Here is a 15513-nt window from a genome sequence, read left to right on the forward strand (position 1 = left end):
GTCCCGATCCGTATGGTATTTTCTAAATTCTATTCAATGATCCTCTTTTTAAAATAATTTTTTAATGGTATTGGTCAATTTGATTCAGCCTCTGAAAATCTGGTGTGATTCAAGGAATAGAAATTGATTAATCAATTAATTCATTAATTGTTATACCTCTATGCCCCATGGGATGTTTGGTGCAGTTGATGTATTAATGGAGGTTGAACCTGTCCAAACAGAATGCAGAGTCTTTGGAAAGAGTGTTCATAGGGTTATCAATGTGAATAGTAAAGTTCCCCAGGAGTAATATCTAGGGAGAAAGTGTAGATTGGTGTGCTAAAAAAAATCAGAAAAGTCAGAGATAAAATTCTTATTGAATTGTGGTGGTCGATAAAGAGTGGCAACAATTGTAGGAGCAGGTCCTGAAAATTGACAAACTGTTGACTCAAATGATGCATCGAAAGGGACATTAGATGCATACAAAGGGACATTAATGCGCTATGTTCCAGTTCTCATGGTCGATCATCGCGAGACCTCCCCCTGGGGTCTGTGAGGGGGAGTTCTGTGATATAAACAAACCTTGGGGGAGTAGCGTCACTGAGTGAAGAAGAGTCATTTGGCTGCTGCCACGTATGTTAGGCACATAACATCCAATTTCTGATCAACTAGGATATCATGGACGAGATGTCCTTTGTTCGTGAGTGAGTGGATGTTTAATAGATCAAAGCAGATGATCATGGAGGAATGTTTAACAGTTGCGTTCTTAGTCGAGCAAGCTAAGTGGGCCAGGACGCTGTCATCAGTGGCGGCAGCGAGAGTTCTCCAGAGGACAGTGGGCAGATGACAGAAGGATTTAATTGATTTGGAAGTGCTGTCCTAGAAGATTCAGTAAGTGTATCTCAGATGGGGCATATGTAAGATTAAGAGGTGGTGGATCTTTGTCATGTGCTTTATTGATATTTCAGGTTTTTTAATTCTGTCTCATAAATGCTAGGAACCGGATAATGATAAATCATGTAATAAAATGGTTACAGTTTAACGGGGTGGGATTATATAAATTCGCTTCCTTCAACTCCCTTTTCAAGCAATAATTATTAATATGTCTAGTTATCCTAAGTTTGATTAGTTATTGTATGAATGTATAACTGATGATTGTATTCCTTTTGTGTATTTTCTTATTTGATTGCTTGAAATAAACCATTTATAATCAAATCAACAAATCTTGAGGAGCTTAGCAGAGTTTGGCGAGTTCCATAGCAGAGTGCTGTAGAAGTGTTGTCAATGGTCAAGAGACAGGACGGTCCAGGCGATTATAATCCACATTTAGTTAATCCACATTTTGTAGGAGCAGTGAAGGACAAAGAGTAAGCAGACTAAACCACACTCTCATAGTAGGTATACTGGCCAACTCAAAACCTACACAGACTCAAGTGATGATAGATTATAGATGAAGCGAGCTAGATTAACAAGAGACACAGACATATGCACTGGCCAGACTCAGTAGAACAGAGTTATTTTTAGGTTTCAGCGAAGACCTTAACGGGGTGACGATGTTGCCAGCCGCGCTGACTACACGCTACGATGGAGGGCTCGTAGCGCAAATATTTTCTTGCCAATTTTGACAGAAGAGGGAATCGAGCCTGATCATCCCACCACCAGGCAAGCAGATCAGAGTGCAGATCGAGGGCTTCCTCCTGCAAATATCTTGTGACTTCAGTGTCTGCACAGATTCTTTTTGGACTGTTTTAGTTACGCTTTTGTCTTTTATGCCTGTGTTTGTGAGTATTTTTTTTTATTTCAAAATATCTGCAAACATTACATTAAGTACTGAAACATGGCAAGCAGTTAATTAAAAATCAGACACACACACACAAAAATCCCCCATAATGTTTAAAGGACCGTCCCTCCCTTGCGCAGGAGGATTTGGACTTTTCTCCCAGAAGCCCTTGAAATTTGAACACAGGAATCACACAAAAAGTAAATTATTAGCAAAGATGAATGTGTTTATTATGCCATTATTAGTTCAAATCACACGCCATATGCAGTCCTGTAACTTTCAAAAAAGAAAAAAAAAAGAAACAAAAAAACCAAAAATGTGTGATGAGGAGTCATCACTGCGATCATCTCATCACATTTGATGCGGTGATTAGGGATGTTAGAAAAAAAATCGATTCTGCAAAATATCGCAATATGTAATTTGGCGATTTATAGATTTATAATGCTGTTAGAGCGACATTTATTTAATTATTTCTGATTGTCGTTCAGCATTTGATTCTGGTTTTCCACTTCACCCTCCGGCCGCTAGTTGGCAGCAGAGCACACAGAGCCTCTTTGAGCAGCTCTACACCAAACAAAACAACAGGAAGACTTCAGCTAGAGGCAGCTCTTTTTTGTTGTTACGAGATATGAACTAATTAGTTCATATCATAACATTGATTTCTTACAGCTTCACCAAATTTTGGTGTGTTATGTTAATCTCATGCCTTTTCACTTAAACATACACACAACATATTCACTGGAATGTGTTATACCTTATATTACAAATTAATAACGCCAGGATTTACAGTTGACGTAAACAAAGAGTTACCGGTGATGCGGCTATGGCTAAAGCTAGCTGAAGCTTACCTTGGTAATCAATGAGTTATATCACTAGAGGAGACACGCCCGCTTTAGAAGCCTGGCCGACGGTGGCGGAGCGCGACGCCATCTTGCTGAGGTCGACGACGCCCACATGACAATGATTTCCATTAATGTTAGTGATGTCTAAGTAGCTTTTATATACTGTGTATATTTTTAGATATAAATATATTTATACATATATATAAATATATTATATTTTATGTATATAATGTATATATAGATACATCATTTGTTGTTTTTAAAGAAGAGAAACAGTCAGCCTTAAAAGCTCAAACTTGAATGAAAATGCAGTGTTGCAGGACTTCTTACAAATAAAAAAATTATTATAAAGAATTTTTAAAATTAATTTCTAAACATTTAGAAGTTTTAGACCTCTTTGACATGCAATTTAAATATTTAGAAAAACCCAACAATAAGTCAATAATAATAGTAACAATATTGATAAATCAATAGTAAGTCAATACAAACAATAAATAAATAATAAGTTAATAAATAATAATAAAAATAATTATACTATTATTACTATTAACAATAATAATAATAATAATAATAATAATAATAATAATAATAATAATAATAATAACAATAATAATAATAGTAATAATAATAATAATAATAATAATAATAATAATAATAATAATAATAATAATAATAATAATAATAATAAAAAGAAGTCCAAAAGTGAACAATAGATTTACCCTAAAAAAAAACAATCTGGCCTCTTATCAAAATCTGTTTCCACAAATGTTTTGAACAGCCAGACTGTATGACTAGTTGGTACCACAGTGATCCATCTGGGTTAACTCTTTTGATAGCCAAGATCCACTTTTTCCCGAAGTCTGAGTCCATTGGAAACCTGACTCAGTCACTGAGTCAGAAATGTATAAATCTGTATAAATAGCCTAGTATGCTGTATACAAGTTTAGCAAAATAAAATGTACATTTATATTGACAGCAAAATAAATGTACATCATGCAGCATGTTGATAATAGCCCTGCAGCCTCATGCATGTCAACATGTGTTCTATTAATGAAGCCCTTGCAGCAATAAAAGAAAAAAAAATACTTACCTGTGAAATGATATACCTTCCTCCTTCATGGACTCATTTTTCTGATTTTGGCAGTTGAAACCCGCACAATGAACTGGCATTATGCAAAAAATGTGTTCACATGCATTCACTGCAGCAGTAACTTGACCTCACCAAGATGGCGGTGCTCTCCTCCCATGAGGAACCACGTGATGTCTCCTCTAGTGATATAACTTATTGTTGGTAATGGTGGATAAACTCTTCGTGGACAAATTTATATCCCTTGTCCAATTTGTTTCCTTTAGTGGACGAATGCATCTTCACACTCTTCATTACATCGGCGCTGGTGAACTTCGGAACACAACTCAGGCTCTTCAAAAACACTCTAGGCTCTGCCATTCCTCCGCCAGCGAAGCACAAACCGGAACTAGGTTTACACGTTGATGACGTATTTCCGGTTTTTGCGAAAAAGGTCTATATCCAACCTAAAACTAACTTCACCGCAGTCACTGATCTCCCGTTAGCCCCTCCCAACCCCAAGCTAACATTTACGGTGAAACTAAAACAGCAGCAACATTGGAGCTCTCAGCCGGAGTTTGGATCCAGATAGTACCAGCTCAGACGAAGAAAACAAAGACGTTTATGGATCTCTATGTGTCTGCAGGTGGATGCAGTGAACAAACCTAGACGGTGAAGCTGGATCTGCGGTTTCCAGATGACATCCAGCAGTCTGCGCTGACGACAGAGCTCCTGCTCGTACTGGACGATGGTTCCTTCACAGAGTCGGAAGATTTCTTCAGCAGCAGCAGCTAGTCGCTCGCTGATCAACTCTCTCAGAGGCTGAAGGGAAGACATGGTTCCTGCTCCGATCCTCAGCTCCAACTCCCACAAACACCGCCGTCCTCTTCACTGCAGCTCCGATCGATCAGCTGCTAGTCTCACAATCACAGCAATCCACGTTGTCTTTCCGTTCAACACTTCTTCACTCATTTACGACACTTTGGCTCAAGATGATTGATCTGGCTTGAACCAAGTATCGCTACATCTCTTTACAAACCTCAAAAAGGTTGTGGCAAAACACAGCCGTCCTCTAGACACAAGCTTAAGCTAACGCTGCTACCCTGCTAGCGCCTCGTTTTGTTTACTTCCGGGTCACGTCAAGAAAGTCATTCAAAAACGCAAACTTTATTGTAAGAATGACCACAAAACGCATATTTGTTCACAGGTGAATGGGGGAATAACAGTGTTGGGAGAGATAACAAAAAAAAAAAAAAAAGATGGGACTTAATGAAGACTGAAGCTTTTTTTCTCTTAGTTTTTATGTTGTGAAGAGGAGCCTGCAGTGAAGACATGATGGAGTAACATATACATTATAATAAGAAGCATCAAATTAACGTTTTAATCCAGACAAATTAATAACAGAAAAATTAGAAATTTATTTATTTTATGGCATTAATCTCATTTTAAATCTGCAACTATAGTCGTTTTCTGTAATGTCCAAATGTTTTTTTTTGCATGAAGGTTTTATCTGAACTCAGCTGAAAACATGTTGTCCACATCTCCCAGTGCAGGTCTCAGTCAGAAACTGCAGAAGATTGGAAAACAAACATGGACACTAGGAGGAGGAGCTTCATCTGTGATGAAGAGGAGAGTCTTCACAGAGGATATCACAGAGCAACATTCCTGAAACAGAAACACGCAAAAGGAGTTTGACTTTTCCTTCAGTTTGCTGCATTTTCCTTCAGTTTGCTGCACAAAAATGCACTGTAATTTCGTTGTACATGTACAATGACAATAAAGATATTTCTATTTCTATTTTATGGAAAATGAAAAGTGTGTGTCGGTGTGAAACCTCAGCTCTACTTTAACAGAACATCAGAGATCTTTCTGTCTTCCTGCACTTGGTCAGATCGAAGTTTGTTTGTGTCATCACACACCGACACACACACACACACACATCACAGCAGTGAGTGGGACAGAGAGGAACATCATGTTGGTGAGCTTCTGTCTTCATGCTGAGTCAGCTTTCTGGACGTCTCTGTCCATCAGAGTCTCTTCTTTCTGTTTCTGACATGTTTTCCTGCAGACCTTCATCCTCCAAGCTGCTCCAAAGCTTCTTCATGACTTCCAGACTTGTGGAGGAGTCGATGAAGAGCTGCTGCTGGCCTTCATCTTCATCACAACACGTCTTTGGATGTTTCTGCAGAGAAACTCTGGGACACAGCAGCTGGAACAGGAAGTGTGATGAGAAATGAAGCTCCTCCCATCTCTCCTGCTCTCTCTCTTGTTCTTCCATTTTTGATGTCTCAGCGTTTTCCTCCCCCCTCAATGCTCTCTGTTAGACATCTTAGAAATTCTTCTGCGGTGGAGAAAAGTCTAAAGTTGAAGAAGAATGAAGGATAAAATTTGCAGGTTTCTTCCTGGTTTGTTCCTCATTAACTGAAGAACAAATGTGAGTCTTTTGGTCAAATGTCTCCAATGATCGTCTCTCTTTGGTCCAAAGGAGGAATTCAGGCCTGAAGCAGCTTTGAAGGTTGGAGTTCAAAAGTCTGGAAGAAGAAAATGAATTTCCTGATGTTTCCTCACAAACCATCAAAGGTCAACAGGAACCAACAAAGAACATGTTGGTGTTGCAGAAAGATCTCAGAGCTCTGAGGTCACTGATGACTTGATCTAATCAGCAGCTCTGAACATGGAACTCTTTGGCCCGTACCATGATGACACCTCCAAACCCTCAGGAAGCTGTGTGGGTAAAGTCTGCAGGTCACCGTGACGACCCTTTCCTTCAGGTTGAAGATCTGCAGAGTTGACGTGAGGAACTTCTGGTTTTCAGTCGGACTCTCTGACATCTGAGTTTGATCTGCTGTGAAGCTGAAGGGTGAAATCCGCCTTTGAGCAAACAAAGAGAAGAGTTTGTGGACGAGAAGAGAGATATTGATGATTCCTTTGACTGGAGAGTGTCATCAAGTTGAAGTGATTCCAACATGTTTGCTGTTGTCAATGTGCTGCAGAGCTTCAGGCTAAAGTTGGACTAAATGAGGGCAGAAACTGGACTGAAGCTCAGAGAAGAAGCTGCAGAGAAAAACACTTGAAGTTCCTGATCAGAACCTCCTCAAGAACAACCCCTCCTTTATTGTCTGCGTTCTTGCTTTGGTTCTGGATCTGCAGATTTCTGAACTGAAAAAGAGTCAGAGAGAGCTGATTTTCTAAATCTGCAGTCCAAAGTTTAGCTGGAATCCATGTGAGAGAAAGAGAAGCTGAAGAAAATCTCCTGAAGCCTCTTTGCTGTCAGAGTGAAACTTTAAAGAAGCTTTTTTTCTTCATCAGCTGCTGCACTCTTCATCACTCCTCATCATCATCTGATTCTTCTTCTTGTTTGGACTAAATTCACAGAGTTTGATCTTTAGTCAAAGCTGAACATGAAGGCCTCCAGCTTTCAGCAGCTGTTACCATGGTTACCATTCACTTATTGAACAGTTCTAGATGAATGGCTGATCTGACTTTCTTTAGTTAAAGTGAAAATCGTCTTCTGTTCCTTCACCAAGTCCAAATGACTGGGAGAGTTTTAGTTGGAGCTGACAGTCCTCTTCATCCTCCTCTTCTTCCTCCTTCTTGACTGAGATTGCTGCTCTCTTACTCATCTGTCAGGAACTGCTGCTAAAGGAGGCAACATGCAGGAGACCAGGCTTGGAGGCAGAAACTCCAACATTTCATCCAGAAACTTGAACAGGACAAAATCATCAACCATGGAAGCAACAAAAGGAGACAAAGTAGACGAGCTGACCAGGAGGAAGTGAAAAGAAGGCTCTTCTAAATGCTGAGGACCATGAACAGTCAGGAAAAAAGCTGTGGAGGGTTAGCTTGAAGCTTGTGGGACTGACAGAACTCCAACCAGAACCCGACCAGAACCAAGAAAAGTTCATGAGAACCAAACTAAAGAGCCCAATCCTCAGAAGATCGAGCTGTCTGGAGGTGACGCCTCCTCCTGCCCCCTGAAGGAGCAGCAGAGAGGAAGAGGAGAAGCTGAGGGTTCTGCTCATGTGAGGGGGGGGGGGGGGAGTGAAAGCTCCCACACAGACTCTGCTGGGGGGCGGAGCTGCTGCTCATTTCAGGAGGGAAACATTTCAAATCAGGTTCTGAACTCAGACTCTTTTCTGCAAAGTCTGTCTCCATGGCAACAGCATAACTTTAGCTGGTCTCACGTACCTCTCTTAGAGCAGAACCTAGTCGCTCAGAGGTCAGAGGTCAGCTGCTGTACCTTTCTGTGACTGCAGTCCTTCACCTCCTGACACGCCCACAGAAGATCCCAGCAGAACAGCTGTCTGTCTGCAAACTTCTGTTCATCTTTGATGGTCTGGATGAAAGCAGACTTTCTCTGGACTTCAACAACAGTCCGGTGGTGTCTGATGTCACACACAAGTCCTCAGTCAACGTGCTGCTCACTAACCTCATCCAGGGACGTCTGCTGCCCTCAGCTCTGGTCTGGATCACTTCCAGACCTGCAGCAGCCAATCAGATCCCTCCTTCATGTGTGGACAGACTGACAGAAGTACGAGGCTTCAATGATGCTCAGAAGGAGGAGTACTTCAGGAGGAGGTTCCCAGATGGAGAGCTGTCCAGCAGAATCATCTCCCACATCAAGGGCTCCATGTCCCTCTACATCATGTGTGAAGTTCCAGTCTTCTGCTGGATCACTGCTGTGGTTCTGGAGAACCTGCTGACCACAGAGCAGAGAGGAGAGCTGCCCACCACCCTGACTGACATGTACTCCCACTTCCTGATGGATGCAGATGTCAGAGGAGGTTCTGGATGAGCTGGACCTGAACCAGTACAACACATCAGATGAGGGTAAACGGAGACTGATCCCAGCTGTGAGGAACTGCAGAAAGTTCAGGTGAGTCCAGAAGTGATTGTGATGATAAATCTGATCAGTGTTCAGATTGATTTACAAAGAATGAAAGATTTGAAAATGATAAGAAATAAAAACATGAAAGAAGAAAATCAGTTTTTTTTTAACACAAAGCAGACGGTCCAGAATGAAATGATGTCCAAATTTCCACAATGTCAATCATTCTAGAAGCACATTTCTAAAATTCTCTTTCTTCTGTTCATCATCTTCTTTCTAGATAAATCATTGATCTGTGAATGAAACAGTTTGATGACTAAAAGAAGAAACTGAAGCAGAAACAGATTCTTTATTCTGACCCTTTTGGTTCCTTTAGTTCAGTCAACCATCATCTGCATACATAAAGTCTCTGTTGAAGATACAGCACACAGCAGTGCAGACTGGAAATAACCAAAATCTTTATGAAAACTGACTATTTTCATGAGCTTATATTGTTTGTTTATATAGTCTCATTGAAAGGATTCATGTTTTAGACCTCTTTTATCTTTTTTCCTGGATTCTTATTTCTCTGATGCCTTTAGAAAAATCCCAGAGTGTGAGTACAAGTTAAGCAGGAAATCTTCTGGAGCAATCCAGGTTTTTGGAACCTGAAAAGCTGCAGTTGAAAGCAAGACAAAGATGAAGGTCTGAGAGAGACTGATCAGGAGGACTGTCTCATGATGTGGATGAAGGTCTGATGAAGAGAGAAATGTACAACTAGAACTTCATCACAGCCTGAATTGTTTCTGTCGTTTTTCTTCACAGACTTCCAGGACAATTTGGAATCTTAGTGACTCACTGTGAAATTGTGGCCTCAGCTCTGAAGTCCAACCCGTCCCACCTGACAGAACTGAACCTGAGCAACAACGTCCTGGAGGATTCATCCATGAAGGTTCTGTGTTCTCGACTGGAGAGTCCAGACTGCAAACTGCAGACTCTGAGGTCAGAACATTGAAGCTGCTGGTTGATTCATTTTTACATTTGTAGTTCTTCACCGAAGCTGACAGGTTTGGATTAAAAGATTATCTGGATTTTCCAGAAATGGAACATCTTTGATTCTTTGAAAAGTCTGCAGTGGAAGAAAACAATTGCTTAGATTTTCTTTAGAACAAAGATGTTTCCATGGCAACAAAAGGTTCAGCTGTTAAAACATTTGACCGATTTCTGAGTTTAAAGAGTCAGAAAACAAACAAGAACTCAAACTAATGACAAAGTAGTCATCCTGATCAAACCTGCCTGAAAGCTGACCAAGGTCAAAGTTCAAATCAAATACAGCAAAGGAACGTAAGCATACGCATGCACACGCAGACACAAGTTTGAGTGTGCACTAAAGAGGAAAATCAGAGAAAGAAGGAGAGTTTTGGTGAAGAAATGAAAGAATTGAGTAAACCTGCAGAAGCAGATCTGTAGCTGCATATCAGTGTAATGTCAGACAAGGCTGGGCAATATGACCGAAAAATTAACCAGAATCAACCTTGTGACACAGACAAGGACAACAACATAACAAACAGCACAAAAACCCAAGAATCTTCACAAATGTGTTGTTTCTGTTCTTTTCTTTAGCAAAGCTATAAAGCCCCCATGCACCCCCCATAAGGAGATGGGTGTCAGTCAGTCATTCATACTCTGAACCAGCATAAAATGTCATGGTGCCCAGTCAGTTCAGCTCCCCCCTCCCAGCGCTCCTGCTCTGCTGATTGGAACTAGGCAAGGCAAGGCAAGTTTATTTGTATAGCACAATTCGTACACAAAGTAATTCAAGGTGCTTCACAAAACAGAAAAATGCATTAAAATCACAATACATCATAGAAATAATCAACGTAAAATTTACTTTAAAAGAAAAGAAAAAAAAATAATAATAATAATTAACTAGCTGATCTTCATCTCTTCATCATCCTGCCAGCCTTCATAAGGGAGCTCCTCACCAGTATCCAGCGCCAGTTCGTTATACTCAATCCAGTTCCTTCCTACTGGTCACGCTGGTTCCTTCTCATCCAGAGTTCCATGCCTCGCTCCAAGCTGGTTCCGCTGTCCTCGGCGCCCACGCCTCACTTCAAGCTGGTTCCGCTGTCCTCAGCGCCGACGCCTTGCTCCCTCTAGCTCCATGGTCCGCCGCGTCCTTGCGCCACCCCTCTCTGGTTCTGCTGTCCTCGGCGCCTCATCCAGTCCTCGCCGCCATCAGCTCCAAGGATGTCAGGATCATTCCACAGAGGAACTACTTACCACGTTCTCCCAGAAACTTTATTCACCCCTTGGAAAAATAAACCATTTCAAAGTACTTTCTTGTTGCGAGTTTACTTCCGGGTTTCAGCCACTGGGTCTGTCACGTCTACGACGTCATGACAGAAAATCAGGTCCCAAACCCCCACGAATACAGGGAGATGCTATGTATTGATCAATTCTTCTAAGGAGTTTACACGTTTAGCCATTTCCTTGTGATTGCTTTTTCACTGGCAACCAGGACAGTTCCCAGAAGCCTCGTCTGAATTTTTCCAGCCCTGCACAACTTTGTTGAATTGATTTATATAAATTGGAAATATTACTTTTTGAGAGAGATGTAATTAGTGATTGTTTGCACCAGGCCAGGTTCACTCTTTTTCCCATGGTTATTTGATGTTTTTATCAAATGACCTGGAAATGCCTGTAGAATTTCTGCTGACTCAGTCCATGTTTTTGTTTTAAGGTCTCAAAAGATAAGAATGCACCCTTGTGGGTAAGAGAGTAGTAAGTTGTCAAACCTTTTGTGGTCCACATTTTGAACCTGCTGAGTCATGGGCTATCCATTTCAATATTTTGCTGCTTGTTTCAAAGCTGTCTGCTGACATTTGTGCTTCACATAGTTCTGCTTGCAGCCATCAGCTCTTCTTTGTGTCTTTGCTCCAACAGACTCCTTTAAGCACATGCAGAAGAAGCAGCCGTGCACGCTCACATGCACTCTGAGTCCTGCTGCTGTGTTTCAGCAGATGCAGCTGAGAGTCCAGCGGCTGATGTTTGTGAGCAGACAGTGACAGAGTCATGCTGCAGCTGGATGCTGCTCTGACAGACACATCCTCCACAAACATCCTCACCTTTTCATCCACAAACATCATCACATCATCCATCAAAGCTCCCAGCAGCTTCTGACTCTTCATTCAGAGCTGAAGTCATGGATCAGGGATCAATGTCCAACATTTGCTGCTGACTCTTCCTCATCACTTCCTTCTTCTCTCTGCTTTGATCTGTTGGAGCTGAAAGTCTCTGCTTGAAGGGCTGCAGCAGAGAAGGACTGGAAGATCATCTCCTGAAAACTGGAATGAAGACTTTCCAGCATCATGCTGCTGAAATTCTCCCATGATTCAGTGCTGTTTGGAGAAGAGCTGAGCAGATAGAGGAAGTGGACTTTTTCTGCTGTTGCTGCAGAAACATCAGTTGATTTGGATGCAGCCACAGGCTGATGTTTGACTTTCACACATCTGGACTTCTTTCCTGAAGCAGCTGCATGTTGTCCTGAATGTTCCTGAATGTTTTTTAAAAGCTCTATCTCAAAGAATCCATAAAATGTTTGCTTGGGATACAACTCGACAAGCATCTCCGCATCAACCAGAGAGAGAGAGTGTGTGTGGCCCCTTCTGACCCGGACATGCCGGACAAAGGAGTCTCCCATGATGACCACGGGCTGCTTCATAGGTCAGGGTTTCCCAGCGGGTCTTCCTGCGACAGCAGTGGGGGGGAAGAGCAGCACCCTCCGCTCCAGCGGGCTCAGGTGGAGAAATGGGAGCTCCAGAGCGATGTTTCCAGGCAGTAATCCAACGTGAAGACCTGGTTTTGATGTGGAGAGTGAATCCCTTGAAGCCGGTAAAACGCAGGATGCGGCGCGCGAGCCCCGGGAAAACTCGCCTGAGCGTCGGACCACCACATCTCTCAGCAGACGGTGGCGATTCTCTCTCGTCTACACAGATCCTCCAGCTGCGACGTCTCACATTAGCCCACGACTGCTTGGGTATAGAGCAGAGGGCTGGAGCCCTGGGCCCGGCATCGGCCTGGCCTCCACTGCAGAGCTGGTGTTGGTGGTGCTCGGAGCCCCGTCCGTCCGCTCCCACCCGTTGTTTTTATGGCCACATATTTGAATGATGTTACTGTCCGTTGCTGTGGAATGGGCTTTAGCTGGAAATTCTCCATACCATGGAAGGGTTTGAGACAGGGAGCAGTTGGTGTTGATGGAAAGCTGCAGTTGTTGGATGTACTTAGACTGGGAAGAAGATACTGAGAGAATTTTCTCTATCAGAACAGATTTTTCTCTGAGCTCCAGTCTAAGTTTCTCAACAGTTTCCTTGAGTTGGCAATGTCCTGGGTCACAGTCGTCGGGAGTGCATGAAACTCCATCCGGACGAGCAGCAGCCATCTTGGTATCAAGTGTCTTGTGTCAAACAAGACAGTTTACACAAACTGTTTCCAAACTCTCACTGACCACATCTCTTTATCAAGCATTCACATTTTAAATGGATTCGCATTGCTCCCAAAGCTTGCAGTCAGGCAGCGAAGTTACGAACGTCATCATTTTCAGCCCCGCCCCTAAACAAAGGAAGGATAGATACGCGCTGCGAGAAAATGCCTCCTCCACTACTCGGCACACGCCTCCAAGCCTTGATCGATAACTTCACTAGTCAGTCTCAGTGAATCTTCTTCCCTCTGACCATTAAAACAAATAATTGGTCCTGAACTGATACTTTATAAAGACCAATATTGACCAATGTTGAACTGGACCACACTGCTGCACTCAGACTGATGAAAAAAACCACAGAGAAGCAGTTTGTTTGCTTCAGTCTTCTTCACAGCTTCTGATGGAGCTCTGTGATCTCACCACAGTCCTGAAATCAGTAGTCAGAACTGGACTTAAGGAGTCCAGCTTTGGAACCTGCAGAGAACCAACAAACAGCAGAAACACACTCTGTGGGAAAGACTCCACACTTCTGACTGATGTTCAGGTCTACTTTATTCTTCACAGATAAGATTGGAACAGAACATCAAGTAAAAAGAACAGATAAACAGTTTTAATCTCTACACAAGACAGAAACACCAGTCTGATTCTTTATCAGACTCCTTATTACAACATTTTTACACATTTCTTTTCTTCACAAAAAGGCTATTTGCTCACATGACTCAACAAAGTATGCACTGCAGTCACTTTTTGTTTAAAACAATAAAATTAAATGTTCACTGATCTCATGAAAGTCTTAGAATTAGAGGATTTATACAAATATTTCTAGAGTTGTCATGGTAACACACAGACTTAAACAACTTACACACTATCTCAGCGTAAACTACAACCACAATGGTCAACTAAGAAACTATAAACCAAATAATCATGGCACAAAGAAATGTTTTAATAAAAATCAGCAAAAACTGAACATTGCTTTATGATTGTTGTTTAGCTATATTTCTTTAAAAACCAAATTAACAATGCCAATCCAATAAATAAATAAAAACGGTAACTTTGAACAGTAAAAGCCATTCAAAAAATGAAGATTTAACTTTTATGCTACACACACAGCAAGCAATTGTGGCACGTTCAAGAACACGCTAAACAGGCATTTTTCAACGCACTTTTAGCGCATGGAGTTCACACTTTACTATTGGTATCCGATACTTGCGCATGTACCAGCTGTTGGAAGAGGCTTGGTGAGAAATGTAAAAAAAAACAAATCTTGTTCCAGACTTTTTCTTTTGCAGCTCTATTTCAAAATAGGACATGGTGTAATTGTAGTCTCTTGAAATTCCACTTTCAATGAAAGTGTATGTAAAAGCCTGTACATCTATGTGTCACTACGTAGATTTTTAAGTCCGTTTTCAGGCTCTACGTACAAACCAGACACAATGACCAGTTACTAAGGCCAGTGTATACATAGAATTCATTAATTCATCTTCTTTACCATTTTTTCGGAGCCCATCCCAGCCACTTGGGCCAAGGCAAGGGGTGCCTTGGACTGGCCGCCAGTCTGTCGCAAGGTAATACATATAATTTAGGGTATACATATATTTAGGGTATATATTCAGGGTATACATAGAATTTAGATTCAAAACATATCTCTATCTACAGGTACATGTAAAATTAAAGCCGCAAGCGGCGTTGTATGGCCTGCAGAGGCAACCCGCCTTCCACGGCCAAATCAACTCACCACCGTGGCCCTCACCGCCCTCACTGCCCTCATCGCCAACCTTTGATCAAGGCTAGTCAAAGCTGAATTCGGTAATTATACTAACTATGCTAATGTGGCTAAAAGTACTAGCATTGCGATCAGCATCCTCAACTCTCTCAGAAAAACACATTTCTCAAAATGCTACTTATGCTAACTGTGCTAGTTATGCTGACATAGCTAAAAGTGCTAGTATAGCGATCAACATCATCAACTCTCTCAGAAAAACACATTGCTCAAAATGCCGATTATGCTAACTGTGCTACTTATGCTAACATGGCTAAAAGTGCTAGCATTGCGATCAGCATCATCAACTCTCTCGGAAAAACACATTGCTCAAAATGCTTATTATGCTAACTGTGCTAGTTATGCTAACATAGCTAAAAGTGCTAGCATAGCGATCAGCATCATCAACTCTCTCGGAAAAACACATTGCTCAAAATGCTTATTTTGCTAACTGTGCTAGTTATGCTAACATAGCTAAAAGTGCTAGCATAGCGATCAACATCATCGACTGACTCAAAAAAACATCGCTCTTTTGATTAGAGCCATAGGTCATGAGTTGATAAAAAAAATCCCACTTTTTTCAAAATGTCGGATTTTCTGTTTATTTTATCTCCATAGCAACCATTTCATGTTTTAATCTACTCGGGATGAACAGATCGACATCAGTTTCAGACGAATCTGAAAAAGTAAACTTTTTGTTGTCCTTAGCAACAGGGATTTTATGCTAACCACGCCCACATTACTTATACACATTACTTACACAGTAGCTTGCCATTGATGCCCAAAACGTTTCGAGATGA

The 15513-nt window shown here is 41.5% G+C and overlaps 2 protein-coding genes across 3 annotated transcripts in view; both read right to left on the minus strand.

Annotated features, from left to right (window-relative positions):
* LOC110016616 (gastrula zinc finger protein XlCGF8.2DB-like) overlaps positions 1–4464 on the minus strand; it is a 35358-nt gene extending 30894 nt beyond the window's left edge. For both annotated transcript variants that reach the window (XR_002874658.1, XM_023962851.1), the window contains exon 1: positions 4333–4464. The gene's annotated coding sequence lies outside the window, so the exon portion shown is untranslated. The remainder of the gene's footprint in view (positions 1–4332) is intronic.
* The window catches only part of LOC110014374 (gastrula zinc finger protein XlCGF57.1), a 526943-nt gene that overhangs the window by 76866 nt on the left and 434564 nt on the right, over positions 1–15513 (minus strand). The window lies entirely within an intron of this gene.

This window comes from Oryzias latipes, chromosome 2 (genome assembly GCF_002234675.1).
Source record: "Oryzias latipes chromosome 2, ASM223467v1".
NCBI classification, from domain to species: Eukaryota; Metazoa; Chordata; class Actinopteri; order Beloniformes; family Adrianichthyidae; genus Oryzias; species Oryzias latipes.